This window comes from Mus pahari, chromosome 7, assembly GCF_900095145.1.
Source record: "Mus pahari chromosome 7, PAHARI_EIJ_v1.1, whole genome shotgun sequence".
NCBI lineage: Eukaryota > Metazoa > Chordata > Mammalia > Rodentia > Muridae > Mus > Mus pahari.
The window spans coordinates 71025979-71037506 of NC_034596.1; positions in this window are offsets into that span (position 1 = coordinate 71025979).

Sequence of the window (11528 nt, forward strand, 5' to 3'; positions counted from 1 at the left end):
AAAAAAAAAAAAAAAGTTTATTTTTATTTTATGTGCATGGGCCTTTTGCCTGCAAGTACATTGGTGCACTGCTTGCATGCAGTGTCTGTGAAGGCCAAAAGAGGGCAGCAGACCTCCAGAAGTGAATTTACAGACTGTTGTAAGCAGCTTTATGGGTGCTGGGAATCAAACCTGGGTCCTTTGAAAAACAGCTAGGACTCTAAATATCTGGGCCATCTCTCTAGCCTATGGGTTACTTGTTTTAATAATAATAAAAAAAACAATACCTTAAAATTTTGTCAGAGTCATTTTGTAGTATTCACTATGAAGGGTCTCAGTAGATAGCCAGAAATGGCCTATAATTCACTATGTGGACCAGGCAGCCCCACAGAGATTTGCCTGCGTCTGCTTTCTGAGTGTTGGGATTAAAGGCCTGAACCACTCCATAGCTGGTTATTCTGCAGTATTTTTAAAAATGTGGTTAAAGTTAGACTAAGTTGTTTGGGTAAAATAGGGAGGTTATTGGCATGCTGTATTAACACACTTAATATCTGCCAATGTGGATACATTATGCAATGTCCTCTTATTAAAAGTGCTTCACACTTCAGTTGGCACTGACTATTCCAGGTCTAGCAAGTGGCTCTCAGTCGTGTGCAGTATTGACAGATAATATTTGGGAAACAGAAAAAAAAAAATCAGGAATGGGTCTTCAAAGTAATGGTGATTTTTTTTAGCAATGAATCGAAAGATGATTGCTTATCAAAGCCAAGTACCACTGAAATCCTCCCATGGCTCTCTGTCTTCCTGCTGAAGTTGATATGTCCCCATTGAACAATTCAAGTGCACTGATATTTAGAACCCAAATTGTTGAATCTCCTGGAAATTTTTCCAAATGAACACTTGCATTGAATTTTTGTTATTATCAAATTAATTCATTTTATGTGCGAGTTTTTGCCTGAATGTACGGATATGCATCATGTTCATGCTCGGTGCTTTCAGAGGTCAAAGGCATTGGGTCCCTTGGAAATGGAGCTACAGATGGTTGTGAGCTTCCATGCGGGTGCTGGGAATCAAGCCTGAGTCCTCTGAAAGGGCAGCCAGTGTTCTAAACCACTGAGCCATCTCTCCAGTCCTATAAATAAGTAATTAAATATTTTTTAAATGTACTATGAGACAGTGTCTCAAAGCACAACACAGTCTCAATTTCAGACTGTGGCCTTTCTACCTCTGCCTCCTAAGTTCTCAAACTACCACCATGCCTGGCTCTGTAACAATTTGAGAAAGGTTTTTAATCTGAGGTAGACACAGAAATCAAGAATTAAACTGAATGTAAAACCAGATTGTCAGGGCTAGTGAGATGGCTCATCCTGTAAATATGTTTGCTGCCAAACTTAATGATTTGAACTCAACCCCTGGTACCCAGAAGGTAGAAAGAAAGAATTGAGTCCTGCTAGTTGAACTCTAACCTATACACACACACACACACACACACACACACACACACACACACACACACGCACACACACAAAATTACAGAATAATTAATTAAAATAAAACCAGACCTATAAGTAGCTTTATATATGAGGTGTTAAACCAACAAGTTAAATAAAATAATAAATTGTTAATAATTTTAGGGAAAGAAAAATATTTGAAAATCATAAAGTAATTAGAAGCCATCTAATTACTATATAATTGCTAACTATAGAGATGGGCCACATAGGAGCCAGAGCCCCTCACAGGGGGGCTGGCTCACAAGTCTACCCAACAAGCATGGTAGCTTATGTGTCTTATCCCAGCACCTGAAAGGCAGAAGCAGGAAGATGACAAGATCAAGGGAAGCCCAGCTATAAGGAAGAGAGAGAGAGAGAGAGAGAGAGAGAGAGAATTCCAGAAAGATGAATGTTTTGATAGACATGACTATTTTGCTGTGTTGTGAGGGTTTTGTTTGTTGAAACAGGGTTTCACTATGTAGCCCTGACTGTCCCAGAACTCCTTGGACTACTCGCCTGGTAGGGGACAGAAGAAGCACTCACATTTGGTGGTGGGTCTCAGGGTGGGGCCAGCTTGTCTGTCAAGGTGAGCCACTTTGCATACAGGCTGCATTTCTGCCCTGTGTAGTTCTTGCGGTGTGAATGAGGCAATCCTGGTTGTTTGCTCCTTGCTCCTGGGCAAAGTTAGGATGAGCCACTGTGCCAGTGATTTCGCACCACGCAATTCCCACCACGCAACTGAGGACAACTCTGTGGACCTGTGCCGAGGCTTGATTTGGTTAGCTCTTTCTGCCCCAAGAACTGAATGAAACCTCATGCTCACACCGGAACTGCTTCGGGTCTGCTCTCCATGCTGGCCTTCCCACACACTCCCCACCCCACCCCACCCCCGCTCCCCCGCCCCCCCACCTGCTCAGGAGCAACAAGCCCAACCTTGGGAAGTTGACCGCAGGCCTCTTTGGTAACTTCTTCAAGCTGAGTAGGAGCATGCTCGCTGTATCTTTTATTACTCTGGCAGGGGTTGTGGGGAAGAGGGGGGGGGGAGGTTCGGTGAAAAGAGAGCCATACTTAGGATTTAATAGCGGATCTATGTCTCCTGGTACAGAGATCTTAAGGGAAGTAGGACGTCTGGTGGAAGGGACTAAAAGTCTCGTCACACATGATCTGGAACTGTTGGACAGAATCTGATGTCCCAGAGAAATTCTCAGATGAACAAGATGAACACAGTCAGTGTCGAAAGAGCCTGCCAGAACAGAAGGGAAGAAAATAGCATTTTCCACAACGTGAGCCTGTGCAGTCTTCTCTCTTCCAGGCTGAGCTGAGCGACAGAGGCAGCTTGTCCCAGGTCTTCGGGGATTATACCAAAGCGGTGCCTCAGACAGAGACCCTCCCTGCAGGGAGAGGCTCTTTTCCCTGACATGTCTGTTAATGAGGCAGAGCTCCTCACGGCTCAGGAATATAAGAGTTGTCCAGGAAAACAGGAAGGTCTTTTGGATTTCACTGAGGATTTGTTCCCTCTGGAAATGGAGTCCCCCAAAGACTCGATGCAGTTCACCAGGGCCCTGGACAGAGAGAGAAAATTCCTAGAGAAGGCAGTTCGAGCAGGAACAGAAAACCCTCTGGCAGCACCACAGAGTCCCTCAGACGTGTCCTTGCCTGAACTGGGCAAGTAAGGAAGAGGAGGGCAGAAATTGCTGCTTCCCATGCTTCCCATGTGTGGGAGGAGGTAGGCAGGTGAATGGAAGAAGCCAGCTTCTAGAACAGAGTAGGAAGAACACAAGCTTGTTAGGGCGAGCACTGGGGGTGGAAGTAGCAGCCTGCCCAGGACACACTGTCTGACCTCCCTGAGGGGAGGTCTAGGAAACCCACCACAAAATTCTGTATCTCGCTCCTAACACTTACAACCTCACAATTCTCTATTTGTATGGTCATGCACTATCGCAACGTCTAGATTTCCTAACACGCATGATGACAGATCCATGATTCACCATGAGCTCTAGCAGAATTCCTGGTGCTCTAGGTAATAAATATATAAATATTTATCAAGTAAACAGTGAATAAATGGACGAAGTAAAGAGATACATGTTGTACTGGGTTAGAAAGGGTTCATATTGTAAACATGTTATGATTGTAGATGCAGCTACAGACAGGAAATGAACCGAGCAACACCTTTTTTTTTTTTTTTTTTTTTTTTTTGAATTTGACAAAATGTTACTCGGAATTATCTAGATTGTAAAGTTAGATGCTGGTGAGGATTACACAATAATGTGAATGCCATAAACTGAGATGGATGAATTCAAAAGCTGACCAATAAGCTAGTTAGGAGAACACATGGCGTGGAGCCCCATATCCTTGGAAGGCGGAGGAGCAGGATCACAAATGGAAACCAGCCTGGCCTATAAAGTGAATTCTAGGCCAGCCTGAGCCATATAGCTAGAATTTGCCTTCAGCTCTAGCCCCAATGTGACTCAGACAAGTCTGAGTAAAAGTCATCTAGAAATCTATGAATATCTACAGTACGGTTTGCAAATAAGGATCAGTCTTATTAACGTTTTCACAGAGCTAGTACCTGAACCTCTTACAATCAGAGAGTAAATCAATGAGGCCAGATTAAAAAGTCTGGAACTAGCCAGGCAGTGGTGCTGCATGTCTTTAATCCCAATACTTAGGAGGCAAAGGCAAGTGTCTCTCTGTGAGTTTGAGGCCAGCCTGGTGTGCGTAGTGAGTTCAGGACCAGGGCTGTGCAGATAAACCCTATCTTGAAAAAAGAAAATAAAACTAAAAGCTGGGAAATCAACTAATATTCATGTGAGTACATGATAAAGGTGACATTTCACATCAGAGGGGAAACTGGATTGTGCGGCAGGCAGGTTTGGGAAATTGGGATGTCAGAAAAAGTTGAGGGGCTAGAGAGATGGATTGGGTCTTCTGAGGACCCAGGTTCAATTCCTAGCACACACATGGCAGCTCACAATGGTCTGTAACTCTAGTCCTAGGGACCAGTCGGGCCCACTTCTGACTTCCTCAAGCATCAGGCATTTAGTGGTCCACATACATACATGCAGGCAACACACAAACACATACACACACACACACACACACACACACACACACACACACACACTAAATACACAGTTCTAAAAAGAGTGTTCTTAGAAGATCATTGTTTAAAGAAAGAGCTGAATTTGAATTGTCCACTTCTTTCAAAAAGTTATTCAACCTGAACATTCGGTTCACTTTCATGGTAAGCAACATGTGTTAATGCAGTATAAAAATATATATGTTGGCAAACTGCTTGCCTAACATGCTCAAAGCTCTGGGTTAAATCTCCATGGACACATACACCAGGCATGGAGGTGAAGGTCTGTGATCCCAGCATCATGTAGGTACCAGGAATCAAACCCCATTACAGACGGTTGTGAGCCACCATGTGGTTGCTGGGCATTGAACTCAGGCAGGACCTCTGGAAGAGCAATCAGTGCTCTTAACCACTGAGCCATTTCTCCAGTCTGGCAGAAGCTTTTATAATGAATTCCAAATCAGCTCTGGCTACATAGTGAGATTTGATTTAACAAAAAAAAAAAAAAAAAAAAAAAAAAAAAAAAAAAAAAAAAAAAAAAAAAGGACTGGAGATGTAGCTCAGTTGGCACAAGGCCCTGGGTTCACTTCCTGATACCGCACAAACTGCTCATGAAGGCACGCGGTTGTAATCCAGTTCCTTGTAGGCGAAGGCAAGAGGGTAAGGGAGAGTACAAGGCCATCCCTCAGTGAGATACATAAAACTCGTCTTAACAACAGAACAAAGAAAATATCCCTTTGGAATAATGTTATATAATATATGTCATATAGAAAGGGACAGTAGGGCTGGTGAGAGGCTCAGCGGGTAAGAGCACCCGACTGCTCTTCCGAAGGTCCAGAGTTCAAATCCCAGCAACCACATGGTGGCTCACAACCATCCGTAACGAGATCTGACACCCTCTTCTGGAGTGTCTGAGGACAGCTACAGTGTACTTACCTATAATAAATAAATAAGCCTTTAAAAAAAGAAAGGGACAGTAATTGAAGACGTTAGACAAAGAAAGTAATCTCGTAAGAAGGAAATTAATGGGGCCAGGCAGAGAGGTCAGGCAGTGAAGGGCCTGCCATGCAAGCCCGAGGACCTGAGTTTGGATCCCAGTACTCACATAAAACTGGGCATGGTAGCACCATTTGTAACCCTGGCACTCTCAGACAGAAACAGGTGAATCCCTGAAGCCCAACAGCCAGCCAGCCTTGCCAATCAGTTGAGTGCCTGGTTCACAGGAAGACCCTGGCTCAAACACCAAGGTAGAAAGTGCAAGGCTGGCCTAACGGCGCCCTCTGGTCTCCACGTGCACCTGTGGCACGTACGTACACATCGAATTTTTGAACTAAAAATTTTTAAAAATTAATATAAACATAGACATGCAAAGCAAATAAAAGATTAACATTTTGGCAATAAAATAATTTTAGCCTGAGACATATTTATTTATTTATATACTTATATATTTATTTTATGTGAGTACACCGTAGCTGTCTTTAGACACACAAGGAGAGGGCATCAGATCCCATTACAGATGGTTGTGAGCCACCATGTGGTTGCTGGGAATTGAACTCAGGACCTCTGCAAGAGCAGTCAGTGCTCTTAACTGCTGAGCTATCTCTCCAGTCCCAGCATTTTTATTTAAAGTTAAAAAAGAAAAAAAGAAATGCGAAAGTTTTAACAGTTGAATACACCAGTGATGGTGGTGGATAAGGAAGGCAGGGTTCTCTCTATACCATCACTGTTGTTTCCTGAGACAGGGTCTTACTCTTCCCTCAGGGTGGCTTGGAACTCTTGCTACCGCCCATATAACCTCAGACTTATGGTAAGCCTCCAGCCTCAAAGCACTCAAGTGCTGGGATAGCAAGGCCGTGCTAGGACACTTGGCTTTCAGAAGCTTGTTCTTTGAGAAAAGTAACTACGGTTCTCCTCCACCTGCACACACCGCTGACATTTCACAAAGAAAATGTTCTTGTTATTCTGTCGAGGACACTGAGACTGAGATTTTTAGGTCTAGAAATACCATCTATAGGAAAAGAATGGAATCTTTTTAAGACTTGCCAACATCTCTCAAAAGAGTTTCTATTGAGGACTTATTGCAGAAATATTGATTCGATGAGACCTTGGAGCTGGCGGTAGTGGCGCACGCCTTTAGTCCCAGCACTCAATGGCAGAGGCAGGCGGATCTCTGAGTGCAAGGCCAGCCTGATCTACAGACCAAATTCCAGAACAACCAGGGCTACAGAGAGAAACCCTGTCTCAAAAACCCAAAGTAATAATAATAGTAGTAGTATAATAATATCTTGGTGTGGTGGTTTGAATATGCTTGGCCCATGGGAAGGGCTACCATTAGGAGGTGTGGTCATTGTGTAGGCAAGCTTTGAGGAGGCCTAATGATCAAGCTTCACCCAGTATGGAAGAGACAGTCTTCTCCAAGCTGCCTTCAGATCAAGATGTAGAACTCTCAGCTCCTTCTCCAGCACTGTGTCGGCTTGGATGCTGTTGCCTTGCTTCCTGCCATGACAACAGTGGACTAAACCTTTGAACTATAAGCCCGCCCCAATTAAATATTACCCTTTATAAAAGATGCCCTGGTCACAGCAATAAAACCCTAACTAAGACACTTGGGAAAAGGTAAGAGATGCTGGTTAATGCCCCATACATATTCCCAACCACACACTGGACAGTCCTTACAATGGGAAGGTGCCATCGCGGCTCAGCCCACGCTTTCTGAGCAGGAAGAACTGGATGTCTGGCACCAAAGGTTAATTTCCAAGCTTGAAAGAATACTTTAGACTGTTAGCACTTGACCTCGGAGTTAATAATTAACAAATCATCCTCTTGTTATTGACTCATTTCAGACCTAGATGAATGGCCCTCACCTCTGCACAGCCCTTGAGCAGATGAGATTTTGTTTGAGTCAGTCTTAAACTCAATAGAATAGCAGAAGTCTAATTTTCTAGTGTTAGTCTTTTGGGGGGGGGGGGTTCAAGACAGGGTTTCTCTGTATAGCCCTGGCTGTCCTTGAACTCACTTTGTAGACCAGGATGGCCTCAAACTCAGAAATCCACCTGCCTCTGCCTCCTGAGTGCTGGGATTAAAGGCGTGCGCCACCACGCCTGGCTCTCTAGTTTACAAACTAGTATGCTTTTGCTCTGCAACAGAAATAAATATCTGACTCAGGCCCAAAAACTTTTCTAAAGTCAAATATTTTAAGTCCAATAATTAAAAAGAAAATAAACTGGGGGCTGGTGAGATGGCTCAGCAGGTAAGAGCACCCTACTGCTCTTCCAAAGGTACTGAGTTCAAATCCCAGCAACCACATGGTGGATCACAACCATCCATAAGGAGATCTGACTCCCTCTTCTGGAGTGTCTGAAGACAGCTACAGTATACTTACATATAATAAATAAATAAATCTTAAAAAAAAGAAAAGAAAAGAAACTTGATTGTACATTATTTTGAGGGGGCTCCCATGAGGTGGAGGGCAGTACATACACCTCACATATAGAAGTCAGGGGACAACTTTAGAGTCAGGTCTTCCCTTCCAGCTTTCTGTGAGTTCCACAAATGTGTGACCACTCAGGCAACCACTCTTGCACAGTAAGCACCTGTACCACACTGAGACATCTTAATAGCCCCAGGTTCAATTATTTTTCATTAAAAAATTTAAAAGAGGGATTGGAGAGATGGCTCAGAGGTTAAGAGCACTGACTGCTCTCCTAGAGGTCCTGAGTTCAATACCCAGAAACCACGTGGTGGCTAACAACCATCTGTAATGGGATCTGGTGCCCTCTTCTGACATGCAGACATATATGCAAGCAGAACGCTGTGTATATAATAAGTAAATAAATCTTTTTTAAAAGGTATTTATTAAAAAAAAAAAGAAAAAAAGAAAAAGGTATTTATTTTATTTATGATTGTTTGTTTTGAGACAGGGTTTCTCTATTATATAGCTTTGACTGAACTGGAACTCACTATGTAAACCAGGTGGGCCTCTAACACACAGAGATTCACCTGCCTCTGCCTTCCACGTGCAGGGAATGAAGAACATCTGCCACCATGCACAACTAGACTTATTTATTTTTATTTTATGTGTATGAGTGTTTTGCCTGGATGGATGGATGTGGACCAAATGTGTGCCCGGTGCCCAAGGATATCAAAAGAAGGTATCAGATATCCTGGAATTGGAGTTGTGAGCCACCGTGTGGGTACTGGAACCAAACCCAGGTCCTCCTGAAGTGCTCTTAACCACTGAGCTGCCTCTCTAGGCCCATGGTCGTTCAGTTTGATTTAGAAGAAATTGAACTCATTAACTATACATTATTGATAATTGATGAGATAAATAGAGTCTGACAGCAAGCCTGACCTTGACCCAAGGGATGAATGGCTCCACCCATTCTCCAGTATGTCTTCCTTCATTAGTTAAATGTTTCTTGTAATAGTCTCACAGTTAAATGTTTCTTGTAATAGTCTCACACACCCAGAGGAGTGTTTCTGTGTCAAGGTGATAAGATTGATAGTCGAAGGGTTCCTACTTCTATCTCTTGAAAAACTGATTATGCATGATCTTTATCTCTTTATCTCAGGTCTAACCCAGGGCAGATGATAAATTCCCAAGCTTCCTAGAGATCAAATGGCTAACGGATTTGGGGCTTTCAAATGTCTCTGTGGAAGAAAGGAAGGGGGGAGAGAATCCTGCCCGCTGCAGCAAAAGTGATTTATCACAAAGGGTTACCGAAATTCACTTCCCTCTGTCGTAAATGTAGACTAAAACTATATAATCTTCAAAAGCCTAATAAATCTGTACAGTCTCACCTTCTTTGTTTGGTTGCTTTTGTTTTTTTCTGAGATGGAGTTTCTCTGTGTAGCCCCGGGTGTCTCGGAACTTGCTATGTAGACCAGGCTAGCCTCAAACTCAGAAATACATCTGCCTCTGTTCCCAAGTGCTGGGATTAAAGGTGTGCACCACCACCGCCCAGCCCTGTCTTACCTTCTTATAAGCTATCGTGTCTGTTGGATGTATTTCATGGTGCATGAAATGCTTTGAATTCACCATTAACAGAAATTATCTCTAAAGCAGATATTTTAGAGCTGTGGTCCTCAGCCTTCCTAACCCTGAGATTCTTTAATACACCTCTTCATGCTGTGGTGACCCCCAACCGTAAAATTATTTTCATTGCTACTTCATAACTGTAATTCTGCTGTTATGAATTATAATGTAAATATATGATATGCAGGGTTTCTGATAAATGACCCTTGTTAAAGGGTCATTCAAGTATCAAAGGGATCCTGACTTCCAGACTAAGAACCACTGTTTTAGAGGAACAACAACAACAAAAAAGGAACTACAAAAACTTTTAGTGAAAATTTAGAGTGATGGTTCAAATAAGGATGTCTGCGTAGGCTCATGTATTTGAATGCTTAGGGAGTGGCTGTCACTATTTGAAATGATTATCAGATGTAGGCTTGTTGGAATAGGTGTGGCTTTGTTGGAGAGTGTGTCACTGGGTGTGGACTTTGGTGTTTTGAAAGTCCTCGCCAGGGCCAAAGTTTTGCTCTCCCTGCTGCCTGTAGATCCACTGCAGAATTCGCAGCTCCTTCTCCAGCCCCATGTCTGCCTGGGTGCTGCCATTTCCCCTCCACGCTGATAATGAACGAAACCCCTGAAACTGCAAGCCAGCCCTAATTAAATGTTTTCTTTTATAAGAGTTGTGATCACGGTGTCTCTTCACAGCAATAGAACACGACCTACGACATAAATAGTTTACACAAAAGTGAATTACAAAAATTTGTATCAGCTACATAGGTTTTAATAAGGGTTTTCTTTTCAAACAGGCGAAGCAAGAAGTTTGACCCCCTTCCCCAGGAGTGAAAGGTCACAGAAGACGAGAGAACAGAGAGCAGGAGGGCTGGATTGATGACTCTGACTGCTCATTCGGAAGATCTGGGTTCCATTCCTAGCACCTGCATACTGGCCTATCTATCTATCTATCTATCTATCTATCTATCTATCTATCTATCTATCTATCTATCTTCTATCTCCAATTGTAACTGCTTTGTGATATTTTTACGACTTATTTTTATTTCTTGTGTATAAGCATTTTATCTGTCTGTAAAGGCACCATGGACATACCTGGTGCCTGCAAGAGTCAGAGGAGGGAGGGCCTTGGACTCCCTGGACTGGAGTTTACAGAGGGTTATGAGTCAGCATGTGGGTGCTGGGAACAAGCCTTCAGTTTGCCTCCCAGTGCCGCATTGCTAGGGCGTGATGGTGTAGAAAGGGCCGTAAATAACCCCCCCATAGCAGAGACAAAACTCAGAAGTTCAAGGTTATCTGCAGTTACATAGGGAGTCAAAAGCCAACCAGGGCTGGAAACCCTATGTCAACTAAGCAAATTAATAGCAGAGTGATTAAACTGATACAGTGTTGTTTTGTCAAACACCTAGAAAAATTTGTAAACTGCTTTATGCCAGCAAACATAAAATCAGATTAAAGAGATGAAAGGTGTGTTCAAAGAAAGACTGGCCCAGTCTATGATGATACGTCTGTTTCTGGGTGGTGCACACGGATGTTCATGTTCACGTGTGTCCAAATGTGGGGTGTGTACATGTGGAAGGGAGAGGTCAATGTACTTCAGGGGTCATTCATCTTGTTTTCTGAGACTGGGTCTCCCATTGCCTTGGAGCTAGTCAAGTAGGCCAGGGTGGCCAACCTTCAAGTCACTGGGATCTGCTCACCTCTGCCTTCTCACTGATGGATTACACATTTGTGTCACAATATGCAACTTTAATATGGATTCTGGGGATGCAACTTGGGCAAGTCCTTGTGCTTTCACCGAAAGCATTATACCGACCAAGCTATTTCTCCAGCTCAAAACATACACGTATTTTGTAGTTATTGCAACGGGCTGTTTTGGAGCTAAAGAGATAGCTCAGTGAAAAAAAGGAATACCTACTTGGCAAGCAGGAAGATCTGAATTCCCAGCACTTACATA